At 48.7% G+C, this 27,152-nt stretch overlaps 1 protein-coding gene across 11 annotated transcripts in view; it reads right to left on the bottom strand.

The window, feature by feature from the left end:
* The window catches only part of FOXN3 (forkhead box N3), a 415,529-nt gene that overhangs the window by 239,203 nt on the left and 149,174 nt on the right, over window positions 1-27,152 (bottom strand). The window contains exon 1 of one of the 11 annotated variants that reach the window (XM_047796334.1): window positions 13,327-13,468. The exons of 7 other annotated variants lie outside the window; for them this stretch is intronic. The gene's annotated coding sequence lies outside the window, so the exon portion shown is untranslated. Of the gene's footprint in view, window positions 1-1,350; window positions 1,526-13,326; window positions 13,469-27,152 lie in introns of those variants that run through there. 3 more of the 11 variants (XM_047796338.1, XM_047796328.1, XM_047796337.1) reach the window with 3 other exon arrangements.

Raw genomic sequence — 27,152 nt, forward strand, 5'->3', positions numbered from 1 at the left:
ATCAAGAGCTGCTGATCACTACAGTTCCATTAAAAAAAAAACAAAACAAAAAAAAAACAGTTCCCAGAAACCACAGCTGAGTTTTCCATTATTACACTCTAACTACAAATTTCACCAAATCTTTTTTTCCTCCTATTTCGGGGAGCGAGAGGGTTGAAATCCGGATCATGTGAGTCTGCAGTTAAGCAAACATTTTTAACCTGCTGTCAATAAGGTTGCTCCACCAGACACGCAAATAGTTATTCACTAGTGACCTCCTTACAACTTTTCGGTTTGCTATTGGTTACATTCCCCTTCGCACACACCCTCCTCTTGTTTTTTTTGGACTTGCTGTGTTTCATCCTTTTTCCTTTTTAACGGAGAAAATATAACAAGAAAACAAGCTGGTTTCTTGCCCCCTACCAGAAAGGCTCCAAATAACTGACAAAGACATTACTGGCCCAGCTCTGAACAGATGTTCAATGTGAACTTTAAAAAAGTTGAGAAATCCTCCCCAGGCGGAGCAGGGCAGCCGCGAGCTTTTTGCAGGGGGGTGGGTTGGGGGGAGTGACCCCCCCCTCTGCGCGCGCGCACGCACGCACGCACGCGCTCCACTCCAGTCTACAGTACTTGTCAAAATCATTTCAAGGGGACCTTCGGGAGCGACGATTGGCTGTGTCTCCCGTCAATCAGCGGCGTTGCCAGGCGACGGGGGAAACTGCTCTTCTCCCCGTATACAGGGCAATTGGGAGCTCGCATACCTTCACTGCCGGTCAGATGTCATAAACCTTTTATTGGCCGCACCGCAGCGAGCCTTAAAAACACATCAATAAAAGCCCGCCGTCCCCCAACTTCTCCAGGGCCCAAGGAGGGTTTCAAAGAGGGCCGGGGTGAGGAGGAGTCTGGCCTCGAGAGTCTCGGGAGACGCTCCCTGCCAGTGCAAGCCTGCACAGTTTGGGAAGGGGGGGGCGGATCTTTGTTAGGAGCCTGTCTCTCATCTTGGGGTCTCCCCTTGATCAGCACCCCCTGCCCCATCCCGGAACAGCGGCGATCCTGTGCTCCGCGGACAATACCAACTCTATTCCTTTCGGGCGTTTTTTCAGAAATCAAGACACAGGGGAAGAGCCCGCACGTCGGGGCAGGAAACTCTTCGGACCGGGCAACTTCCCGTTCGGGGGCTCCGGTCTCCTCGATCGGCCAGGCCCCCCACCCCAACCACCCCCCACACACACACACACAGACCCAAGAACTGCGGAGTCCCTGGTCTGCCGAGAGCGGCGAGGTCGCCTCCAGGACGGCCTCGGCAAGCGCCCCCGCCCCGAGTCACCTCAGACCCGCTCGGGCACGAGCGGGAGCGGGAAGCAAACTCACCTGGCCGGAGCCGGGCGCGGGGGCGCGGGGGCGCCGCTGCCCTTCAGCGGAAGCCGACAAACTTTCGCAGGCGCCCAGCGGGCATCGCTTGGTGGCCCGGCTAAGGACGCGCGGGCGCGGCGCGGCGAGCCCGGGGCGGCAGGCGGCGGGGGGCGGCCGCGGGCGCGGGCGGCAGGGGCGCGGGGGTCGCGGCGCGGCATGGGACCTGCGGCGTCCGCCGGGCGCGCCGCGCGTCCTCCCGCCGGCCCCGCCGCTCTCCCCGCCCCGTCCCGCCTCCCGCTCGCCTCCGCCGCGGCGCGTCGGGCCGGGGCGCGCCGAGCGGCGAGAAATTGTTTCCACTGCAAACAAAAAAAGGCGACACATGACCAGGCAGGAGGAGGGGAAGCGCGGGGAGGGAGGGGAGCCGTGGGGAGGGGAGGGGAGAGACGGGGCGGAGGGAGCCGGAGAGAGGGAAAACGTGGGCCGGGCCGCCGGCGGCCTGGGGCGCGGACCCGCCGGGGCAGCCCCTGCCCGCGCCCCCAGCACCACAATCGGCCCCGCGCCTCGCATCCGGGCGCTTCCGAGGCGCAGCCGGAGCCCAGGCCGGGCTGGGCCGCGCGCACTCGCACCCCGTGGCCCCGCGGGGCGGGGGTGGCCGGCTGGGGCTCCGCGACCCGGGGCAGCCGCGACTGTGGGTGGCGGGTCTGGTGGGGCGGGCGGTGCGCGGCCTGTCCCTTTCCCGGGCCCTGGCCACGCGGGCCGGCGGGCGCTGCGCCGCTGGCAACGTGTCGCCCAAACGCTCCTACCCCATCCGCACGCCTTACATGGCTCGAAAGTAAAAATAAAAAGAATTACGATGCCGGCGAGGCTTGCGAGGGGGAGAAGAGATTCCACTTCTCCCCAACTACGGCGTCCTGGCGGGACTCCCGGGGCCGTCCCCAGCCCTCCTCCAGCTGCCACCTCGTGCCCAGGGAGGAAAGGCACAAAGGCACCGCTGCCTCCCGCCCAGGTGGAGTCAGTCTGCAGGCGCGTGTCTGCCGAGCGAGGGAGGGTGGCCATTACAGATTACAGAGCAAGAGGCCCGTCCTGGAGGCCAAACCGTGGAGCCTCCAGTGGGTTGTGCGAACGCCCTGGCCCACTTCTAAGCCTCCAGCGAAAACAAGCCTCATGTCCTTCACATTTAGAGCTCTCCAGAACCCCGCCGCCAACTCGCAGGGCCACCACTCCCAAGTCAGCGACACCTCCAAAGATGGGCCACCCGCTGCTGCAGCCACACCAGGCAGCTGCTTTTGGAGAGGATGAAAAGCGAGCCCAACAGGACACCCTGGTGGTGACACAAATAAAAATATGATTGCACACCAGCCCCAGGTAAGCAAGTCGATAAGTTCCTCTACAGAAGGCAGCCCAGGTCATTCTGCCCACCGTCCCCCCCCCCCCCAAGAGCACTGGCCCTTTTGGGCTCTCTGAAAACTGCAGAAAAACTAATGAGAGGGCCGGGAGTGAGCTCTCTCAGAAACCCCTCCAGCTTGCAGTACCTTGTCACCTAGCCAGAGGGGAAGAAAATGCCACAGGGCTTCTGAAAATGTTTAATTGCTAAAAATAAGGAAACCCGAATCAATCTGAGACTCATTCCCCTTAAGGAGGCTCCAAGATGATGGTGGGTGGCAAGTTTTCCGCAGGACACTCAGTGCAGGTGTAACTACTTACCTGCAAAGGCCAATCCCACCCTCCCCACCCCCCCGCCCCCCAGGAGATGATTCAGAGGTGAAGGCCCAGGGGCAGCCGGAGGTCACCCAGCCCCACCCCTTTAATGACTGAGCACTTGACCAGACCTACCCCAAGTCACTAAGCAGAAAGTGTGAGGCAAGAGAGACAAACTAGATATTTCTCAAGTCTTGAGCTTGAGATTCTGAAAGTCAGGGCTGGTAACAAAGCCAGGACAGGGGCTCCGTCCAGCAGAGATGACTCCATCAGGCCTACCCGTCGAGGCTGGGGAATCTCTCATCCAAGGAACCAAGGCCGGAGACCTTTGCTCTAGCCCCTTGCTGGCGTGGAGAGGAAGAAAGTGTCCTCTTCCGTCCTCCCCTTCCATCAACAGGTCCCAAACCACCTCATCCCAGCCACACTCACACTGTGGCTAGAAATCTCTATGCTAAGTAGAGATGACAGGTACTTGCGCCTCTGTCCTTCCTCAGAGCTCAGAAGGACAGATGCATGGTTACTGCATAACGATTATGTCATTTTTAAAGCTCTCGTGCAAGCTTAGCCTCCAGTGTCTGAACCAGCCATCCTAGGTGAACAAAATCTTAAAGATATGGCAAGCTTTGGGCCAGGAGGAGCCCTTAGTGGAGGGCAGAGTGCAGTGAGATAAGCCTGCCTTTCATGAGCTCACCTCTCTTGCCCTCTATGGCTTTTGGGTTCTTCCATTCTGAGTCATATTTCTTAATTTCTCTCTCGTTAGCAATGCAGCAAGAGATGTAAGGAGCTATCATCAACCTGAAGAGGAAATGGTGGACCAGCCCTGCCTGATGTGGAGAATGGGGTACACGTGCCTGCCAGTCTGTCTGAAACGGGGGATTCCAGACCTCAGCTGAAAGTTTAGAGTGGCCTTTTCACCCACGAGGGAACTCGAGGCAGCCTGGCACAGGTAGCACAGCTGGGTTGCGTGGAACTGGGGCATCATTAGGCAGTTTTCCTCTGCATCCCTCTCCTTCCCTTTGAGCCCACACAATATCTTTCCTCCTTCCCTCTGTGTATCTGAAGGTTGGCTGCTTCTGCTCACATGTGACCACCCGTGGCTGCCAGCACCAAGTGCAAAGGACCTTCTGATGGCCAGCAGCCACCACCTTCAGACTGCCTCGCCTTCCACCACAGACTTCCGATTCTTGGGGAAATCATCTGATTGGCTCGGCCTGATTCAGGTAACTCTTCCTTCTCCCCATCCCCTCCTCACAGCGGAGGCAGGGGGCATGGTGGAACCATCTGGTACAACTGGACTGGGGAAGGGAGGGGAGGTGATTTTGGAAGAATATCTAATAAACACAAGTCCATGTTTGGCCAGTAGAAATGGGGAAGGGGCATTCTAGACCTGAGCTTCTCAACTGGGGATATACCCAAGGAAGCCACACCTAATAGATCCGAATCTCCTAGGAGGGGTCCTGGGCATGTGCATTTTGAGAAAGCACCACAGCACAAGTGTTCCCAGATGGGAGACATGAAGGGCACATATACAGTTTTCAAATAAGACTTGACCGTATTAGAAGATGCATTCTGAACAAATATACTGAATGCCCACCAAGTACCTGGCATTGTTAGGTGCCAGAGAGACAAAGTTTTTGTTCCTTATGGAGCACATATATCAGTGCATCAGAGAGGATTCCCATATCATAAAACTCCCTCTGTGCTAAGGTGAGCAGTTTATGTGCAGTAATCAGAGGACAAGAGGAACTCATTGAATACTTCTGAATCCACAGGTTGCTCTATCACATTTCTATAGGCTGAAAAAAGAATGGCTTGCATCTAGTAGATAAATCAGTCCTAGAGCCCTAATACACAGTAAGTGATTATAGACAACGAAACTGTATTATAGGAGTTCCTGCTGTGGTGCAGTGGGTTAAGGATCTGGCATTACCACAACCGTAGCATAGGTCACCACTGCAGCTAGGATTCAATCCCTGGCCTAGGAAATTCCATATGCCACGGGTGCAGCCAAAAAAAAAAAGGAAATTATTAAAAAAACTATTATAACCATGTAACTTGCTAAGTGACTAGATCTTAGTTATTCTCAACACTAGAAGAAATGATAATTATGTGGCACAATAGAATTATTAGCTAATGCTAGAGTAGCCATCATACTTCAGTATAAACATATTACATTGATATGCTATACACCTGAAACTTACACAGTGTTATATGTCAAATATATCTCAATTTTTAAAAAGAAGAAGAATGGACTCAGGGATCCAAGATGAATTTTGGGACTGAAGGAAATGGAAAACCATTTGCAGACCAAACCATTCAGAAAGCATTGCAGTCATCCGTATAAAAAGAAACAAAGATGATTTTAATGTGTTTTTTAGTAAGAAAAAAAAGATCAAAATATTCAAATAGTGTTTCCCCCTGAGTGGCAGAGTTATGGGGTAATTTTCTCCCTGCATTTTTCATACTTGTGTATATTTTCCAAATTTTCTACAATGAGCACCCAACACATGTATAATGTTCTCATGATAAAGTGGGTTTCCACCAGCGCAGTGATTCTCAAACTCGAAGGTGCATCAGAATGACCTGTAGGGCTTATGTGAACTCAGCTTGCTGGCCTCCACCCCCAGAGTTTCTGATTGAGTAGGTTTGGGCCAGGGCCTGAGAATTTGCATCTCTAACAAGTCCCCACCCCATGGATGCAGCTGTTGTTGTTCCAGGGACCACACTTTGGGACCCACTGAATTAGAGAAAAGTCAGTGAGACTGGGGAAAAAAAAAAAAAAAAATGAATGCACAAGAGGCTTCAAAGGAAGAACCAAGATGATCTATCAAATGATTGAATGTGAGAAGATAAAAAGGTCAAAGATAACTTTTTAATCGTGGGTTGACTATGTCTCTTTGAGATAACATGTGCGAATGCTGTTTGTAAGAGTAAAATAGTTGCTCATTTCCTTTCCTCCTGTGTAAAAGGAAAAGAGACCCAGGACCACAGCTAGAAGACCTTCCATCTTTCAGTGCGTTTCAAGGCTTGGTCCTGCATCCTTTGGGCTTTCCAGGCATCCCCTCTTGGGGTTTTCCTCTTGTGCCTTCTTGGTGTTTATAAGACAGGTTCTGAAGGGTGGAACCTGGGAAAAGGCTAACTAGAATTTCTGCAACAGGGATTAGAGCCAGGAGGCTTAATCCACGAGGGAAAGAGGGCTGTGTGGAGTAAGGGAGGGTACAGCTGAATCAGTGGAGGGAAGTTCATTAGCTCAGGTACCCAAGCCAAACCCAAGCTTAGCAAGTCACCTGCTGGAGGCAAAATGGAAAGTACAGAACCTGTCAACTCCTCTTTGAGCAGAAACACAAGTGTGAGCTGATGGTCCAGAATCCAGACTTAGTTCATTTAGTCAGCAAGTACTTATTAAGCATCCATCTACACTATGCCCAGTACTGTCTGGAGGGCACTGGGAAGGAACTGGGACTTGCCCCCAAGGATGCAGGAGACCCAGTGAGGATCTATGAAGTAACCACAAGTGAATACACATAGAGAGAGTCTAATACCAAGCCCAGAGATGATGCAGCTTCGTGGCCAGCATGGGACCCTAGGAGTAGGTCCAAAACCTCACTTCATCATCTACTAGCTGGGTAAACTTACTCAAGGTATGTAACTTCTTTCTCTCTACCTAGTTTTCTCATCTTAAAGCGGGGTGGGGGGTGGGGGGGAATAGTTCCTGCTGTGGCACAACAGATCGGCGGCCTCCTGGGAGCCCTGGGACGCAGGTTCAGTCCTTGGCCTGGCACAGTGGGTTGCAATTGTGGCTTGTATCTGATCTCTGGCCCAGGAACCCCATATGCCTCAGGGTGGCCAAAAAAGGGGAAAAGGCAGGGACTGGGCGGGGGGGGGGGGGTGTTAAGAAAGAGGATACAAGCAAGATCACTACATAGGGTTGTGATAAAGAATAAATGAATGAAAATTTGTAAAACATATACCAGTGCCCTTGCACCTAGAGCTACTTTAAGAAACCAAAAGGAAAATATTGATGTATCTGACTGCAGAATAACTTAAATTAAGTCAAGTTCAAAGACAAAAATGAATAAGTATTTGTCATGCATAGAAGAAAGGGTTAATATTTTACATCTATAACTTAGAACTCAATGAGAAAATTAGCACGCTAATGAAAAAATGGGTCAGTTTCACAAAAAGAGAAACAAAAATGGCAATATCCCCATGAAAAGATGCTCCACCTCAGCAAAAAAAAAAAAAAAAAAATCACAGAAATGCCAGTTCAACCAATTGTGTGTGATATCTGTCCGACTGGCACAGACTTAATGCCAGAGTTCCCATGATGGCTCAGTGGTTAACGAACCCAGCTAGCATCCATGAGGATGCAGGTTCGATCCCTGGCCTCGCTCAGTGGTTAAGGATCCGGCATTGCCGTGAGCTGTGGTGTAGGTTGCAGACACAGCTGGGATCTGGCGTGGCTGTGGCTGTGGCTGTGGCCAGCAGCGGTAGCTCAGACCCGGAGCCTGGGCCCCTCCATATGCCGCAGGTGCGGCCCTAAAAGACGGAAAAAAAAAAAAGAATACTCATGCCAGTATTGGTATGGATGTGACTTGGTACAACTGTGCAGTCTGAGGAACTTCCGTGAGCATGGCCATTGACTCAATTTCTCAGCTTCTAGGAATTTATCCTAAGGAGATGCCATAACAAGACAAGAAACTGCCCCACCAGACTGCCTAACCCCATGGGATAATAAGCTCCATGAAACTCGGATTTATGCCTGTTGTAGTCAGCAGCGTAGACAAGCAGTTACCCCAGTGTCTGCCACACACACACACAGAAGATAGTACTGAGCGAGGGCCCTGAAAGATGCAGCAATGGTTTTAGGACCCTGTTTGTTGAGACGTTGTTTAAAGTTGTGGGAACTTGGAAAGTGCCAAAATAAGAGGCTAGAGGCATGTTATTAAATTATATGGGCCACAGTCCCCCAGGTTCCCTCCGTTCCCTTCTCTATGCATTTTTCCCTCGTTTGCGATTAAGCGTCCCCTTTTCTGAGTCCCTTTCACCTCTCGTGTACTTCATGTGCGAAGCAATTTGCACACATTTCACAAAGTGAGAGTTTGGGGGAAAAGAGAGATGTTGGCCAAGCTTTTCACCAAATCGAGGCATTCTGTGATCTTTTCAATCAGAAGGGATGAAATGATCCCTTTCTGAGAAGGCTGGCGCTCCGAGCAAACCAAAGAATTGCTAAGTATAACAAACATTATACCCCAAGTAATGAGGTCTGTTGTCTGATGGAGGGAAAGCTTTCCTTTTATTGGTTGTGAGTATCAAACATTTTCTGCCACCTCTTATGTAAGTTCCACAATGAGGGGAAATACTCTTTGAATTAAGAATGTGGGGGCACATTTACTCTCAGTTTCCAGATGGATCCTCTGTAACAATGTATGCCTGTAAGAGACCACATCTTTTTTTTTTTTTTTTTTTTTAATTCTTTAGAAAATCTGTGCCCAGCTGAGGCATGCTGCCTGGCCAGAATTACTTCTCCTGTCCTGCCAGGGATCCTCCTGTAGTTTAGAAGCTGGTCTAAAGGCGGCTACCCCTCGGAGCTCCTGGATTCCCTTCGTCTACAGTCAGTCCCCACTGTTCACCGTGGTTGTGTTCTTTAAAGCCTCCGCAAACACTGACGGAGCAAACACTGAACTCCTGCTCCCAGAGAAAACAGAGGCTTAGGCTCCTGCAAGCCACGGGAAACATTTCTCATTAACTGCTCAATATGTTAACTGATCAACTCTCTTTCCACTCAAGGATACTTTCTGTAGCCAACAAGGACCTGCTGTATAACCCAAGGAACTCCACCCCAAATTCTGTGATCCTCTCTGTGGGCAAAGAAGCCGAAAAAGAATGGGTGTGTGTATGTGTATAACTGAGTCACTTTGTTGCACGGCAGAAACTGTCACAGCACTGTAAATCAACTGTACTTCGGTAAAACTTTAAAACATGAAAAGAAAAGAAAAAAAAGATTCACCCATAGGATAAAGAAATAAATAAAGATGCCTTATTTCCTGTATACTGTTGATTGATTAACATTGAACTCGGAGCCACCAGCACTCTAACTCAGGCCTCCATGAAGCTTAGGAAACACAAGAAAGCTTGTCTTTTCTCCCCACAGCAATCACAGCCTTCGTGCACTTCAGAACACATGACAACACTTTGGCCCTGTGATTGGGTACCATTTCAAACAGCAAACTCACCAACCAAAAGCACAACAAAATGGGACACTAAATAGCAAAAAGGATACTTGTTTACAGTATGAGAACTGAAACAAAAAGAGAGTGGCTTTGTTCCATCTCAGCTGGGAATGTGTGTGTCGGCTTATTCAACTGTATTGCCACTCTGCCCATGTCCACAAATGACCATGAAAGCCCCACAAGTATTGACTTGTGACTACAAATACATTTTAGCAAGCATGAGTATTTGCAAATATGGAATCCACGAATAATGAAGATCAACTGGATTTAATCATCAACTTAGTGCCAGGGAGTGTGCTAAGACTTTGCAAATATTCACTCTTTCGGCTTCCCATTAACCATGTGGACTAGGGACTATTATTATGCCCCTCTTATAAATGAGGAACCTGAGGCACAGAGAGGTTTGACCACCTGCCCACGGTCACACAGCTGGCGAGTGATGGGGCTAGGATTTGAACCCACACAGTCTGGCTCCAGAGTTTGGAGCCATGTTCCAGTTAGGAACCAAACGAAGCTTCAGATTAATCCAGAGCATTTGGTTCTGTCTTAAACTCTTAGGGGTCAAGAATGTGAAGGCCAGGACAGTGGGGGTTCAAGAGAGGAAAAAATGTGACCAGGAAGTGGAAGGAAAAAGGGACTTTAAAAGGTGAATGAATCACAACATTGTAGATCAACTATGAGTCAATAAAACTTTAACAAATGAAAAAAAAAAAAAAGAAAGCATACCAATAGGAGTTCCTATCATGGCTCAGCGGAAACAAATCTGACTAGGAACCATGAGGGTCGTGGGTTGGACCCCTGGCCTCGCTCAGTGGGTTCAGGATCTGGCGTTGCCATGAGCTGTGGTGTAGGCTGCAGATGAGGCTTGGATCTGATGTGGCTGTGGCATAGGCTGGCAGCTGTAGCTCCGATTAGAACCCCTAGCCTGGGAATCTCTATATGCCGTGGATGCAGCTCTAAAAAGCAAAAAAGAAAAAGCATACAAATAAAAAGAAAAAACTGAAAAGGGACTACTTGCAAAAAAATAAAGTTCAGCTTCCATGTCATAATCAATATGGTATGATATACCCTTGTAATAAAAAAATAAATCAGCTAGCTACTGAGTGTCAAACAAACTGTAAATGCCTTGAGAGGCAAAGACCCTGTCTTATACTTCTGCTTATAGCATGTGGAATTAGTGGTAACCAAAAACATCAATCACTTTAACAGAAAAAAAAAAAAATGCTCTTTTTTTATCCTTCTCTCAAACTAGTAACCAGATTTGGGAAAGAAAAGTAGCATCATCAACTTTTTCCTCCTCTGAAGTTTTCAAGAGCATTTACTCTTTTCCTCTCTTCAGCAAGTACACCAAGTCCCACAGTCTCATGGGTTTCAGGGACTATGTCTGCCAGAGTCTTCACGGTGCCAAGAAATAACTTCTCTCGTTTTACTTTTTTCAGAGAGATGTGAAAGAAAACAGTCAATTCTTCTCTTTCAGATGGTCTTTTCAAAACCAAATAAAAGCTCCAACTTTGGTGAACTCTGGTAAACATTACATTGAATAAAACTATTACCAACACACTTCCCTGCTGTACAAAATTCATTTGTGAAGATGAGCAACGTAATCCATGTACTATGACAGCCAAACATGAACTCTCTTTTACTGGGGTAGCACAGTTCACCAGCACGGTCTGTTTTGAAACCCCTCCTCCTTCCCAAAATAGCATCGCTTGTGCCTTTAATCCTGTGATTCAGAGGCAAGCAAAATGCGCCCATAAACCAGAAGCCATGAGTGCATGTGAGTGGTTCCACCTCTTAAGGGGTGGGGGCTGGGCAGGAAGTGGCCAGATGGATGGCTGTCTTTCTGTGGGTGCCCCTAACGGCACCTCACATCTCTGTACTCAAAGACATGGGACTCTGACTGGCTCCAAAGATTTGGCCCCTAAACAACCAGGCGTCCTTTTTAAGTTGGCATTTCTTCTGGAGAGGAATATCAAGCATCTCTCCTCCACGCCTCACACGGTGCTGGGCCAGCTGTCTAACAATATGGATCCTGGAAGGGGGTACTGCCCACGTTGGTGACAGCAGCCATGAGTGCCTGTTGCTCATCGCTAATGTCAGAGAGACCTCAGCACGGGGTGGTCCAGGCAGTTGGCTGAGACTCCCCGGGCAAGCATCCATGCACCGGGAGTGCCAGCAGAGGCTACCCGAGGGCCAAGGTGGACATGCCACAGAGTCCTGGACTTCCGGATGGAAACCAGTCCCAGAGAGTGGACGTCAGCGCTCTCAGGAGGCTGCCCGGGCCAGGTTCAAAGGGACGTGACATCCGTTCCAAAGAAATCCCACCTGCTACCGGCATGGCCAGGCTCATCTTCCCCACATACCAGCCTCCCAGGCAAGCCTCCAAGGGCTCGGTGAGGAGGCAGCTGCAACCATTTGCTGTCTCTTAATGATCTGGGCTGGGAAGACGTGGAGATGGGGAAGAAGCAATGGCCCTTCCCAATGACGTGGACCCTCCAGTTGGCTGGGCTCCGGAAACACCATCTTGACCTCTCTGGAGGAAAAACGTGGTTCCCTTTGGCCTCGGGACTCCGGCCAGGCAGATTGGCTGGAATACTTTTCTTCATCCACACACCCCCACACCCCATGGGTGTTCGGGACTGTGACAGTGAAAATCTACTCCAGCACAGCCTTCTCCTTCCAAACTCCAGTGACATCCCCTTGCCTGAAACGCCCGCCACCATGTGAAAGCCTGGCTGGGCCACTCAACAGGGACTCCTCAGCTTTACCGCTATTGAAGAACTTGAGTATCAAACCAAGCACAAAAGGACTAATGCACAGCAGCTGCTGGGGGGTGGGGGGAAGCTCACTCCATCCCCTTCCCTCTGTCTGGCAGAAGCAACAGAAGGACTTTTTTTTTAATGCCCCAAAAAACTCATTTAAACTTGGGGTGCAAAAGGCATCTGAAACGTGAGAGTCCCTGGGCTGGCCCAGGGATAGAAGGGGAAGGTTTCAATGAGACCCCGAAGCGACGCAGACCTGAAGGGGGGAAGCAGGCCGCCCCACAACAAGGCAGCCAACTGCCAAACTGTCATTTTGCTCGGCGGCTGAACAGAAGGCTCGAGTAATGACAACCACAAAACTCATTTAAAGTCTGAAAAGGTGACTAATGAGCTCATTCATGCTGCCTATAAATTATTCACTACAACACGGATCCCACTCAAGACAAACAGTAAAGTAAACTTTCAACACAGACACTGCCGGCCTCCAAAGGAGAGGGAGTTATGTCTGTAAAACTTTTCACAATGCGGGATACTGGCCTCTCCCTCCGTCTATTGTCACATTCATTCTTCTGTTTACTTTTTTTTACTGCCTTTAATCAAGTTTAAGCAGACACAGCTGTTACACATTTATTTCTCTGTTGAGTTTTTTCCATTAGTTATTACGAGCAATCATGATGCTCTAAAAATAGCAGCAAATTATATTCTCTCAAAATTGAAGGCTGACCTTAAAATGAAGCCCAGGTCTTCGGAAAGAATATTCATATGCACATGTTGGGTGAGTGACAGCCCTGCACAAAGGCGAAACAAAAGTGCATTTTCCACCCTTGGAGAGGTTTGCAATTCTCTTCCAAATTTCCTTAGGTTCTAGTGGAAACGGGTTGCTTGAAAACCTTAGAAGACAGACCCTGCTTCCAGTGGCTGTGTTTGGGTTGAGATTTTCATGAACACTCACCATCTTAACAGAATAAAAGGGGAAACGTCTCATTTAGGCTTTTCAGCACAGATAAACCCAGCAGCAGGTTTGCTGGAAACCCACCACATTGCTGCAGACTGCTTTCAGTTTCCTGTTTAATATTAAATAAAGAATTTCAGCTCTTCTGTTTTCACAAACTGTGCTATTTGCAATTACTGTCACCACTAAAAGCAGGATGACTGTGGAGAACTAGTCCTATGTTTTTCGAACCGTTTTGTGTTGTGTTTTTTTTCATCTTAGTATCTATTTCCAAGACGTTGTAAGAGTTAAAGAGTTTCAAATCTATCTAATAGATTTTTTTTTAGAGAGTCCCCAAATAAGTACTTACATTAGTTCTTGGTCAGATCGCCGAACATTATGTATTTTTAAACTGCTTTGAATACTTTGAAAAGGAGCCGCAGAAAAGCCACAGAAAACACTCATACTCCAATACCGCCAGATGGAGGTTCTGACTAACCAAAACTGAAAGCAGAAAGGTCTGAGGCTGAGCTGTGCCCTGTACACACCTCGAGATTACAGGAAAAAAATGAATGATCACCGGGTCCTAGGCCCAGGAAACCCGCATGACATGTGAGAAGTAACGCATGGGAGGCAAATTCAGACCCTGGCTTTAACTTCAGCCTGAGACAGGGCCAAGCGCTGTCTCCATTTAAGGAAAATCTTTCACGTCGTTTTCAGTTTCTTGCACATGAACTAAAGACTTGTCCAGCCATTTCTGTTGTCTGAAATGCAGAGCTTTTTTTTTTTTTTTTTTTCTTTTACGTAGAGAAAGAGTCGTCCTGCAATATTTATAGCAAAGTACTTTGCCACCTACTGACAAGCAGCCTGGTTGGTCTTCACGTGCTTTGCCTGTTTTTGATCCCTGCTTCTGTATCTAGTAAGAAGCCATTCTTTCCATCCTCTGTGCAAGAGTGGTTGAGATTTGTTGTTGTTGTTGTTGTTGTAACCATACAACAGGTAAAAACCCAGTTCTAACCGAAGAAATGGAGACATCTAAAACGGCCTCCCAGGGAAGTCTTAGCTTCTCGGTAACTCTGCACTAACTAGATTTCTGTCACCTCTCTGTGGAAGGGTGGGGACAACATACAGCTTTGAAACCCAGCCACGTGGGGCCCTTCCCTAGCATCATGTCTGATAAGACAGAATTCGCCTCTCCTTTCATTGGTGGGAAACCCAGCTTGTCTGGAGACCGTCGGAACCCCACCTTACTTCTAATTGCCCCGAGGAGAACCAAGGGTAAGGTCACTTCGGCCTGAGCACATTCAAGGCCCCCGGACAGCAAAGCCAAAACCATGAACGCCGGGCAGCCAATTACCGCAACCCCGAGAACTACACAGCATACACAGCAGCAAAGCTTTCCAGCGCTTCCCATATGCCAGGCACTCAGCCAAGAGCTTTACCTGCATTATTTATTTTATCCTTCCATTATCCTTCCCAAGTAGGTGCTGTCAGCCTCTTTTACAGATGAGGACACCGAGGCTTAAAGAAGTTCATGGAGTTCCCGTCGTGGCTCAGTGGTTAAAGAATCTGACTAGGAACCATGAGGTTCCGGGTTCAATCCCTGGCCTGGCTCAGTGGGTTAAGGATCTGGCGTTGCCGTGAGCGGTGGTTTCGGTTGCAGACGCGGCTCAGATCTGATGTTGCTGTGGCTGTGGTGTAGGCCAGCAGCTGCATCTCCGATTCAAGCCCTAGCCTGGGAACCTCCACATGCCACAGAAGCGGCCCAAGAAATGGCAAAAAGACAAAAAAAAGAAAAGTCATGTGCCAGCGGTCAAACAGTTGGTGCTAAGAGGTGAAATGGAAAGTGAAGACCCCAGTCTCCTTGGCCTGCAGGGTCCATGCTCTTAACCACCACACTCTCCTATCTCTGTATCCCATCCAAGATCGAATTTCCAAGATCACAGAATATAACTTGCTGCTTGCAGCCTACCTCTCGGGCTTCCTCCTCAGAGGTTTCGGGGTTTCTCTGATTTGGTTTTTGCACAGGACTTTTCAAAGGGACCATTAAACACAGGCACGCGTTCTACTTTCACACGCGGGGCTCCTGATGCTCACACAGAAATGGACATCATTCAATGAATGACAGCCATCGCTACCAAATACCAGAAGACCGAGGGCCGTGGTCACACAGCAGCACTGTGCTCCTGTCTGAATCTAAAACACAAAGATTTGCAGGGGGGACGTGCCAGTGGATAACTCCAGAGACGAGGCCTGGATCTCCAAGTTGGTCCCTCACTCCCATCCGGATGGACCCTTGGAAGGAACAAACAGCTACGAAGTTGCCCATTAGGCAACTAGAACGATCTAGTCTTTCTCCTCTCCCCATTGTCCCCTTCCCGCACCCAACAAAGGACCTACAGCCACAGGGATAAAGATCTGATGGCTTCACTTCAAGCTAATGCCTCCAAGGCACAGACGTTTGACTAGAAACCATCTTTGAACTGCTTCTCTTGCAGTTCACACACAAAGTTGGGTGGTACTTGTTCTGCCAGATTAGAACACCACTGACCACCACATCAGAATGAATTTCCAAAAGCTATATGGCAGAGAATTAGTTCAAGGCCCAGATCAACCTTTGCCAAATCTATAAATATGTTCAAAAATTAGCCAGCTACCAAAAAAATGGGCTGACTGTACGACTAATCAGATTAACTTTTTCCCCATACATCCTGGACAGGAGGGTAAACCTTCCCACTCAGGCAGCCCCGTGGCCCATAGGTCCTCAGAGCCTGCACACAGCCCTGTACACGGGAGGGGAGGGGGACAGGCGCCCATACCTCACTGCCATCTCCAGGACTCATGTCATCTTTGTCCACGTCCGCGCCCCTCCCAAATAGATTCTGGGACCAAGGCCGAGGAGCTCATTCCCTCAGGAACCACCCCCAGATGCTTCCTTGAAAGCTCTCCTGGTGCCACGACTGGAACCTCCTGTCCAGACTAGCCAAAGGCTCCGTAAGAAGTGGATGAAGCAGAAAGCTGAGGTCTGTGGTTTCATTCTTGAGAAACCCGCAACTCTCCACAGGGATCTGATTCCACTGCCATTTAGAGTCACTCTCCAGCTTCTGCCAACACCAGCTCCCTCTGAGTCCAAATTAAACCTCTCTCGGCTCCTTTGTTGAGACCAGCATCCCAGCAGAGCCTCCGATGGTTATGGTAAGAAAAAGAAGCCGTGCCCAGACCTTCCCGGATCTGCTGTGAATGAACAACCATGTTTTACGTTTGCCACAGACGAAATACGCTTTACTAAGGCGGAGCAGGCTGGAGACGCCAAGTTCGCGGGGTCCTCCCTCATATCCCCTGCTGCTCATTTTTCTCCATCAAAATCTACAACCCATGGGGAAGAAGAAAGTTCCTAAGGCTGACTGCCCTGACTTAGTGTTTACTCTCAACAGAGCTATTTGTTTTCTTGGCTTTACAGCACTGGCCAGAAAAGGTCTGTTTATTCCCTACAAAAACTAATTAATAAAAATAAAATCGGAGTTCCCATCATGGCTCAGCAGTAACGAACCCGACTAGTAACCATGAGAACGCGGGTTCCATCCCTGGTCTCACTCAGTGGGTTAAGGATCTGGTGTTGCCTTGAGCTGCGGTGTAGGTCGCAGATGTGGCTTGGATCTGGCGTTGCTGTGGCTCTGGCGTAGGCCGGCGGCTACAGCTCTGATTCGACCCCTAGCCTGAACACCTCTGTATGCCCTGGGTACGGACCAAAAAAGATAATAAATAAATAAATAATCATAAAGGCTGCCCTTAGGAAGGATGTCACTCATGGATTCAGACAAGCCCCTAATTTAATGGGACAATTGAGGCCCAGAGAAGCAAAGTGACTGAGGGCTACATGTCAGAACGCACACACTGGTAGTGTCCTCTCTGGTGGCTAGTCTCTGCCTTCCTAACAGCACCCCAGATTTCCCAGCCTTGTGGTTTGGGCAGGTCTGACCCTGTCATCAGCTCCAGGGGTGTCAGACTGGTGTTGACGAATAGTCAAGTCCAGTAGGACTCAGTGCAAGAACCTGACACATTTCCTCTGTTGTGTGGACACTGAGCTGGATTTTCTGTCATTTGTATCCCAAAGCATCCCGCCAGATCCCCACCCAGTTAGCAGCAGATCCAACTTCTTAACTCCTTGTCCACGGATATTTCTTCCCAGAAGAAAGACCATAACATTACAAAATAGACACACTACAGAGAGATGATCAACAGGGACCTACTGTGTAGCACAGGAAGCTCAACTCAATATTCCGTAATAAGCTACATGGGAAGCATCTGAAAAAGAATGGATATATGTCAACGTATAATTGAGTCACTGCTGTATACCTGAAACTAACATGACATTGTAAATCAACTGGACTCCAATATAAAATTACAAAATTGAGAAAACTAAAAAAAAAAAAAAAACAGAAAAAGAACTTATTTACAAGATGGAACTATACCCACAGACATAGAAAAAAAACTTACATTGTCAAAGAGGAAGTGGAGGTGAGATAGATTAGAAGTTTGGGATTACCATTTACACACACTATATATAAAGTAGAGAACCAACAAGGACCTCCTGTAGAGCACAGGGAGCTATACTCAGTCTTTTGTCAAAACCTATAAGGGAAAAGAATATGAGAAAGTGTGCGTGTGTGTGTGTGTGCATGCACATGTGTGGTATGTGTGTATATATATATATATATAACTGACTCATTGTGCTAGACACCTAAAACTCACACAACATTGTAAATCAACTCGACTTCAATTAAAAAAAAATAGAGGAGTTCCCGTCGTGGCGCAGTGGTTAACGAATCCGACTAGGAACCATGAGGTTGCGGGTTCGGTCCCTGCCCTTGCTCAGTGGGTTGAAGATCCGGCATTGCCGTGAGCTGTGGTGTAGGTTGCAGACGCGGCTCGGATCCTGCGTTGCTGTGGCTCTGGCGTAGGCTGGTGGCTACAGCTCCGATTCGACCCCTAGCCTGGGAATCTCCATATGCCGCGGGAGCAGCCCAAGAAATAGCTAAAAAAAGACAAAAACAAACAAACAAACAAAAAATAGAGAAAACTATTTTGACAAATGTAGTGGCTGGACTTAATAGGAATAAAAAGACTTGGGAAAAAATATGAAATTCAGCATCATCCCTGAGCACTTTAAAAGGATGGCCTCATGTATAAATTTGGTCATATTAATAGAGCATTACTGATGAAGGGAGAATTCAGGAGTGGAGATTAACTATGAAGAATTCGTGGCTAGAGGGGAGGCCACCTCCATCTAGCATCTTAGACAATCCACGACTCCCACTCAAGTCTCAGAGTGTGACCGAAGCGGGGCTCATGCCAACCTCCCAGAAGGACACTCTGTCCACTTGATATCCCCAAGGTGGCGACGGTCTCAGTGGCCAAGTTTATTGTGCAGCTGCTACATTTAGACACTGAGCTGTGTGTTACCTGCCTTAAGTCATCGAAGGCTCCCAATGATCAACCGGAGGTAGGTTGATCAAAGTAGACAGTCAACAAATGAAACTGAATGAATGACTGTGGCACAAATTTAACTGAATTAAGATTCTATTTAGTGTCGATGAGAATTCATTCTTTGGTAAACATAAAACTACAGAATTAAAAAGATGAGTGCCAATAAATATAATAAAATAGGATTGAGGTAACAGTCATTGAGTACTCACAGGAGAATTTACCAGGAAATACAGAAGCTTAAGCCCCAGGACCCCTTGCTCACAAAGGCCCCTTCCACGGCCCTAGGAAGGACCCCAGAAATGTACTGAACAGGTATGTTTCGTATTTAAGATTAGACACTGCACACACACAAAAAAACTTCACACGAAATGTAACCTTATAGTTCCTATATTGAAGGAAACTTGAAAGAGGTTCCCCAAATTTGACAATAATCCTAAAAATTTACATGACACTACCAGCAACCAGTTGTGAAGCTAAAAAAACTCATCTAAACTATCAATAATAAAAAGCAAATCCCAACCAATCATGCTGGAAGAACGGGTCAATTATCTTGCTATTCTCTGGAGAGAAAACGGCATTCCCAAATCCTTGTCAGATGAAGAAATGATCAAAGAGTAAGCAGCCCCAAAAACACAGGAAGAAAAGTAACACAGACTGTGTGTTTAACAGCTGATTAATAATAATATGTTATTTTGTTTCAATTTCATGATGTTTGGGATGTCGGCTTTATAATCATAGACCTTTTTGTGTTTTCTTTCATCATTTGAAATAAATGCTTACCCTGATACCTGGTTTCATATTTGTCATGTGTAATCTTCCATTCTTTTCTTAAAGAGGCCCCTTCCTCTCTACCCCACACTGAACAGGCTTCTGGCCTTATAGAGCCTGCATCCAGCTCATGGGCCATCTCCTCTGCCAGCCAACTGCCCTTCAAGGCAGTACTGTTGTCCCCCTATTACAGATGAGGGGTGTGGGCCCCCAGCAGGTTAAAACGACCTGCCAAAGGTGACTCGGCTAAGAGGCCACAGAGCTGCGAGAGCGAACCCAGCAGTCTGCCCCAAGGGGCTCTGAGCCAGGGCGCCATCCTGCCTCACCAGTTCAGCTTCTTGTCCTGCCCACCCCCACTAAAGCAAGGAAGGAAAGGGCCACCCCCTCCTCTGATCCAGGTGTGCCCATCTGACCTCTGGCTGCTGCAAGAGCTTCCTGGTAGGGCTTGGGAGAAGGGAACAATTCAAACCCATGGAGCAGAGGGAGCCCTACTTCAGTCCACGGCAGAGGGGAGGGTTCGACCCTTGTGAGTGGGCAACTGTGGGACTCTGCAGTAGGTCACCTTTCAGCCACAAGCTCTTGGTCGGTGACCAGCCCTTTCCTTTGATGTTATTTACGGTTCAGGAGATGCTGATGAACCTGCAGCAATACAGACAGAGCGAGAGTGGGCCCAGGTGTCCCAGCCACGTTAGGGCAGGACACATGGGGAGAAGACTGGACACTGTGGAAAAGGCAGCCTTGAATGAAGTATGAGACCACAGCCAAAGCTCCAGCCCTCCTCCGGCCCCAAGCAGGCCCCCTGCCCAGGGTCACCCCTCAGCCAGGGCCCTCCCTCCCCTCAGAGCAGCAACTGCGTCCTCCATCCCGGCTCTGAGGCCTCTGAGACCCATCCTCCCTGCACACAGAACTGGACCCGCGATGGCTTGGTACCACTCATTTTAAGTCAAAAATGATGAGACTGTAAGGCAGCATGTGAGTTACCTTCTCTGAGGAGAGAACAGCGGAACCAGGAGGAGCCCAGGGGACCTGCGGAAGGAGGCCAGGCCTTTGAGTTTGCCCGTAACCCAGCATCTCTGGTCATTTCCAGCTCTGAGTCACCCTCGGGGGATCTCGTCTCCACTCAGTCCTATACACGCCATCGGCCCGAACAGGAAAACCCGTCCTGCTGCTAGACGAGTACAGATCAACAAAGTCCCAAAGACAGAGCCCACCCAGTTCCCAGCCTGCAGGGTGGGCGGCGTTAACATATCTAAAGAACTTCGCGTCCTTTTGAAAGGGAGGGAGGGGCGGAAATGGGGATGGGGGGTCAGGGTACTGGAGGCCTTGCAGGTTTTCACAAAGCTGAGACCGTTTTCTAGGACGAGCCCAGTGCACTGGCAGCATTAACCCTGGCCGTTGGGGTCTCAGTGACAATGGCAACTGATTTTTCCAATGGCACTCAATTCGAGTCATTCCAATCATCCGACCCGCCCCTTCCCAATTCCAAGATCATCAAACCACTGCTAGGCAGATACAGTTCTCACTATAAATGAATGCACTGGCTCTGATCTGCTACACCTGTCCCGTGAGCTCAGGGATCAGGTCCCACCCTTGGGAAACAGGTCTGCTGTTCCGGGCTGAAGTCAGGTCATTGGAGGTGACTTCTCACAGCTGGAGCTTCCTGCACCTCGCCCAACACTGCTGCCATAACTGACAGGGAGCAGGCACAGGTGGCTGTAGAAGTGCCAATAAGGGACCACAGATAGAGGGAAACCTCGGGGACTTTGGGCGACTGCTCCAGAAGGCCAGCGGAACAAGGCAGGCTTGCTGGGTGAGTGGAGGCTCGAGACATGCCTCAGGTCATTGGGTGGGGAATGGGTGAGGCCTGCATTCGGGTTCAGACCAAGGGCAAGAGTTTGAGGACCACCCTTCTGCTGATTTGAATAGGCTTCACGACAGCCCTAGTCTGACCTTATAGGGTCAAATACCCTTATCAGACACCAAGGAGGAGCTAAGACTCCAAGAAAGAGGAAGAGGTGGCCTTTTCCCACCCCCACTCCCCTTTGATTATAAAACTGTAGCCCTCCGGATCCTGGGGGCAGAGCTTCCTTGCCTGCCCGCTTGCATCTCTCACAAGCCTCCTATCTTAATAAATCTATTCCTTGCCTATCACTTTGTCTCTCACTGAATTCCTCCTGCACAGAGGCATAAAGAACCTGAACCTCAATAAGTCCAGACACCAGGTGAGTGATTCTATTTAAGAACCGTGGGTTCAAGCCCCAGTCTGGGTGTAGGCTGGGTTTGAGTCCCGGCACGTGGGTTCAGGTCCCAATCTGGGTTTTGGCTGGGTTCAGGCCATTAGTGCTGTCCGTTTAAGAACGACCCACTGTCACTTGGGCCTGAGCCAGCCTAGCAGACAGTTAAGTGTTATAAATCTTTACCATGTGAGGATGGAATGAGGGACTGATCTGTTCTAGGAAGCAATGGGTCTCTCAGAAGGAATACACTCCTACTTTGGGCCACCACAGCATCCATTTAGAGGATGAGAAGCAAGACAGCAGGATGGGCCATCACACAGGCTATGCAGCCAGAGCCAAGCTCAAGGGCATAGCCAATTCATTTGACCTCTCAGTGCCTTATTGCCCTCAACTGTAAAACAGGGGACAAAATACTACCTCCCTCTTAGGGCTGCTAGGAAGGTCAAATAAATGGGACATCATAAAGCACCTACAGGAATGCCTGGCACAGGGAAAATACTATACAAGTGTTTCTCATTATCATGTAAAATACGAAAAGAATTACAATAGAACAAGAGTTAAGAGCCAACTTTAAGAATTATTTGCTCATTATTTACATTAACTATGCCTCACACTGGTACATTTTTCTCCCAAGCAGAATGATGAAATCTTTTCTTCTGTTCTTTCCTTATAGTTTAAGCTATCAAGAAGCCATCAAGGAGTTTCAGTTGTAACTCAGCAGTAACAAATTCAACTAGTATCCATGAGGACACGGGTTCGATCCCTGGCCTTGTTCAGTGGGTTAAGTTTCCAGTGCTGCAGTGAGCTGTGGGGGTTAGGCATGGCTTGGCATGGCTTGGCTCCCGCGTTGCTGTGGCCGGTGGGGTAGGCCAGCAGCTGTAGCTCTGATTCGACCCCCAGCCTGGGAACTTCCATATGCCCTGGGTGCAGCTCTGAAAAGTTAAAAAAAAAAAGCATCGAAATTCTTTTCTGAATTAATTAGGGTTTCTCGAATATTTCCTACGACTCCCGGTGATTGCTAAAAAACTTACCTATTCTTGGTCCTGGATCCCATGCTGTCTCTGCCTGTCTCTGCTGGACGAAAAACAGCACTCTCTCTCAGAAGAGCAGAAATGGAATAAACTTGCCCGACTTTAATGATGTAATCCTCCAATTCCAGCCCAGTTTGTAGGACACTGCCCTTGGGCAATTCACCTTCCTAGGTGGGCGTGTCTAGGTGAGCTGAATACCTGGGCAGCTAGTGGTTAAGCCATCTTCTTTTCAAACCCACATGTGCCTGCCAGGAGACAGGTATCAGCCATTTCTAGTGACACCTCCCCACACTGCACTGCTCCCTAGCTGCAGAAGCATCCCTTCACCCCTGTGCTCTGCTGCCAATAAACCCTGCTCATTCTCATGGATGATGATGCAAACAGGGAGCTCATTGCAACACATGTGTCATCACGATGCCTGTTCTTGGGGTCCACATCAGATCTGAGAAATGGAGTAGCCTGTGGATTGCAGGCATAGAGTGTGGACCCTTCTGGCGTGTGGGCAGATGATGAACTAGGCCCCTCAGCAGTGGAGAACACCCCTAGGCTGGTTAGTTCAGGAGTTCATGTGCCTTGAATTCTCCAGAGTCTCCCCAGCGTGTCTCCCTGGAGACCCCACCCACATTCATGGGATAGCTGGCTGTCTACAGCTTGTTAGTTACCCCATTTACTGCTTGAAGATACACTTCCCAATGTTATAACCAGCTGGTCTTCCATGCCAAGGACTTAATTTACACCTCAGCCTGTACCCAACTTCAGAGCCTGTTCTGTGTTCAAACTAAAAATGTCTCACGGCTGGAGTTCCCATCATGGCTCAGTGGAAACAAACCCGACTAGTATCCATGGGGACGCAGGTTTGATCCCTGGCTTCGCTCAGGGGGTTAAGGATCTGGTGTTGCCATGAGTGGTGGTGCAGGTCACAGATGCGGCTCGGATCCCGCATTGCTGTGGGTGTGGGGTGGGCTGGCAGCTGCAGCTCTGATTCAACCTCTAGCCTGGGAACTTCCATATGCTGCAGGTGCGGCCCTAAAAAGCAAAAAAAAAAAAAAAAAAAGTCTCACAGCTAACTTGACTTTCCTACCCAAGGTCAGGAATGGAGAGGGAGGGACCTTCTAGGGCAAACAAAAACATGCCGGCCATTAGTTTAGGCATCACTTTTCCCACCACAGGGTCAAAGCGGAGCAGTCCCAACAGAAACCGCCCAGCCATGGCCTGTAAAGCCTAAAATATTTACTATCTGGCCCTTTAGAGAAAAGAAGAAAGGATGACAAAAGCCACGAGAGTATTTACACCAGTTCCTGGTGGCTTATGACTCTCGGTTTAAATGGAACAGCAGCCTAGTGAGTTAGCAGAAGGAAACCTGGGTTCCAGGGCTGTCTCTAGCAGTGGCTCTGCTTTGAGAGGTCATGCAAATATTTTCACCTCCCCACTTCCATTTCATTCATAAAACAGGATTAGTCATGGGTGGCAAAGGCATGACAAATAATTAGCTAATACTCCAACATGTGCATTTTGGCATGCACAACCGGAAGAACTGGCCATTTTTTATTCTGTGTATATGTTAGAGTTGGCCCTCCGTCTGGACCATTCCTTCCTACCCACTGTTTCTCTGCATCCAGGGAGTCAACCAATCACGGATCATGTAGTACTGTGGTAATTTACTCCTGGAAAAAAAATCCACATGTAAGTGGACCCACATTGTGCAGACTCGTGTTGTTCAAAGGTCAAGTGTAGAACCTATCATACTGAACTTTCTTTTGATGGGGAAAAGAAACGATTCCTTATCCTCATTTTAACTCAGATTTTCCTACCTGTGGGTCCCTGCTCTCTCCTATTTGTCTTCTCATCTTTTAATGCCTACTAAATAAGCAAAGCTAGAACCCAGCCAGGAAAGGTATTTCAAGAAAATGAGTCAACGACAAAGGTCAGGTCTTTGTATAAGTTATCGCTCTTCAGGGAGATAGAGGCATATAAGTTGTGACGGCTGGCCTTTGATCTCAGATCACAAGCAGGAGAAAAGGTTATTATAGTGAGCATAAGGGAGGGTGGCTGTCTCTCTGTCTCAAACCCCAATTTCCTCATTTCTAACCCCCTAGAAAAGGCAGCTAAGAGTAGCTTTCTTTGCATCAAGTTTCATCAGAAAGAAGCTGCTGCCCCTTCTAAGCCTCTGCATTCCTCAGCTTCGCAGTGTTCTGCCACTTGATGAATGACCCTACCGCTTGCACACTCCCCTGGTTTTAGACATGTTTTTCTGGTTAGAGTAGAGCTCGCCTCTTGGAGTGGGAGGCAGTGCAGAGCAGAGGTTAAAGATGCAGCTTCTGAGCAGATGCACCGGGCCTTGAATCCCAGCTTTTTCTGCTCCGCTTACCTGGCTTCTGAGCTCAAGGTCCCCACCTATAAAGTGGGGGTGATGAGTACCCACTTCAGGGCGCATCCTGAGCCTCAAGTAGGAACATGTCTGCAAATTGCTTTTTCCACTGAAACTGGCACCAGGCAAGATCGATTCCTCGGAGCTGCCATCCTTGTTTTCTTGGGGTCCAGTGATACTTGTTTCCTTGGAGTTCGTGCAAGTCAACTACAACTTATTTTTATTCACCAGGTGAGAGGCACTCCCTTAATTCAATTATCACATAACTGATGCAGAAACTCTTTCCTGGTTTGAGCCCAGCACCAAATTCCTGGAGGACCAGAGCCCAGACAGAGAGCACCTCAGCAGTCTGGCTGCCCTCCCGAGAGACCTCTGGGCCTCCAGCCCTGCAGCAAAATCCCCCGGTGTCCTCAGAAGACACAGAGCATGAGCTCTCGGCATCCTGAGCGGGAGCTCTCGGAGGCTTCTCCCCGAGCCATTTAGAGGACTTTTAGGACAGTTCTCAGACTCACTCGAGGGCTTAGCACAAGTTTAAAAAAAAAGAGCTGGGTCTAGAACCCAGATCTGCTCACTTCGTTTTCTCTCTTTCCTCAAAGCCCCATAGATATAGATGCAGATACAGCTATAGATATAGATATGGTATAATGTTCACTGAAAAATGTGGAAACTAGAAAAAGAATAAAAAGGAAGGAAAAGCATGTACATAACTTCATTGCCCAGAGCTTCTTTTTTTTTGTTTTTGTCTTTTTAGGGCCGCACCCACGGCATATGAAAGTTCCCAGGCTAGGGGGCGAATCGGAGCTGCAGCTGCCTGCCTACACCATAGCTCACGGCAACATCAGATGCTTTAATCCACTAAGCCAGGCCAGGGATCGAACTCGCGTCCTCATGGATACAAGCCGCAATGGGAACTTCCTCATTACCCAGAGCGTCTACGCCTCTGTTCATACAGATTGTCTTCTAGCGTGTTTCTATTCATATAACAAAAATGAGATCCCGCTGCACATATTCTGTTCCCTGCTTTTTCTATATCACAACCTAGGAAGTCGGTTTCTGCTACAAAAGTTTGAGCTTCAGGGGGGCTGAGGCCACACCAGCCTTGACATCGTACACTCTGTGCGCCTGGCTCATAGTAGGCATGCAGCAAATCCTTGTGGTGTGAGTGCCTGGGTGACACTGGGTGATGACCAACAGCTTGCCCGCCCTCAATCTGTTGGATACTGAGGTTCTCTGCTACTGTGAACAAAGCCAGCCGAACAGCCTTATTCAGACATCATGTACAGAGCTCCAGGTCCTTCAAGTGAATTCCTAAACGTGTAACCGCTGGGTCAGAGTATTCACATTGTTAAGCCTTGGATCCCTGCTGCCAAATTGCTCTCCAGAAAGTCAATCCTAAGTGTTATCTTCCACCGGTGATACGGGAGAGTGAAAAGCACTCTATTCTCCATAGAGTGAGGATGGGAGTTAAGGCGAAACTGCAGCCTCCCGCAGGAAGTATATTAATAAGGAAGTGAGGGCTGGACTTGAAGTTCATTCAATATCTCGCAACCCCACACAGTACAGACTCTCTTTCTGAACTTTCGCCAGCCTCCATCCACCATCCTATTGAAAAACATCAAGTGGTACCTAATATTGCCACAAGGAAAATAATCAATTCCCTACCATCCAAAGAGATACTATACTAGCAAACATTCCCCACGCCCCCAGGCACACAGGAGGTTTCCTAGGACGGCGCAGCACAAAAAAACCCAATCTTTCCATGTAAACAGTAACCCACACCCAATCTGGCACCCAGTCTGTTTGGCTTGAACTTGTCTATAAATATCTGCCGTTCAAAGCAAATGTCCATAGTGGTTTCTAAATGTCTCTCTGATTACACACATGCGATAAAGATACGACGCTCACCTCGAAAACACGCGTTTCATGTGCATTTCTTGGAAAACGTTCTGTTCTTCCTAATCCAAAACCAGCCAAATAAATTCCACATGAGTATGTTTATCAGTGTATTAAGTGGTTTTCACCCCCTGTAGGTCAAGGACATCATTGGTGGACATGAACACGGAGCTGTGTCGACCCCGATCCAGAAAGCCGCAAGCCCAGGCGCGCCGCGGGGCCAGAGTGCATTCGGAACTAGCAGGAGCATCTCAGCAGCAGGAGCATCTCCCCGGCAATCCTCATGGGCGATGAAGAGGCTCCAAGTGCCACATGTTGTCCTCTCTCCCTGCACCCACCACACTGGACACCAAGACACCCATGATCGGATGTGATACTGAGCTTGATTTGTCTGCCCTCTCCTGTTTCTCAG

The sequence above is a fragment of the Phacochoerus africanus genome, chromosome 9, assembly GCF_016906955.1.
Source record: "Phacochoerus africanus isolate WHEZ1 chromosome 9, ROS_Pafr_v1, whole genome shotgun sequence".
NCBI classification, from domain to species: domain Eukaryota; kingdom Metazoa; phylum Chordata; class Mammalia; order Artiodactyla; family Suidae; genus Phacochoerus; species Phacochoerus africanus.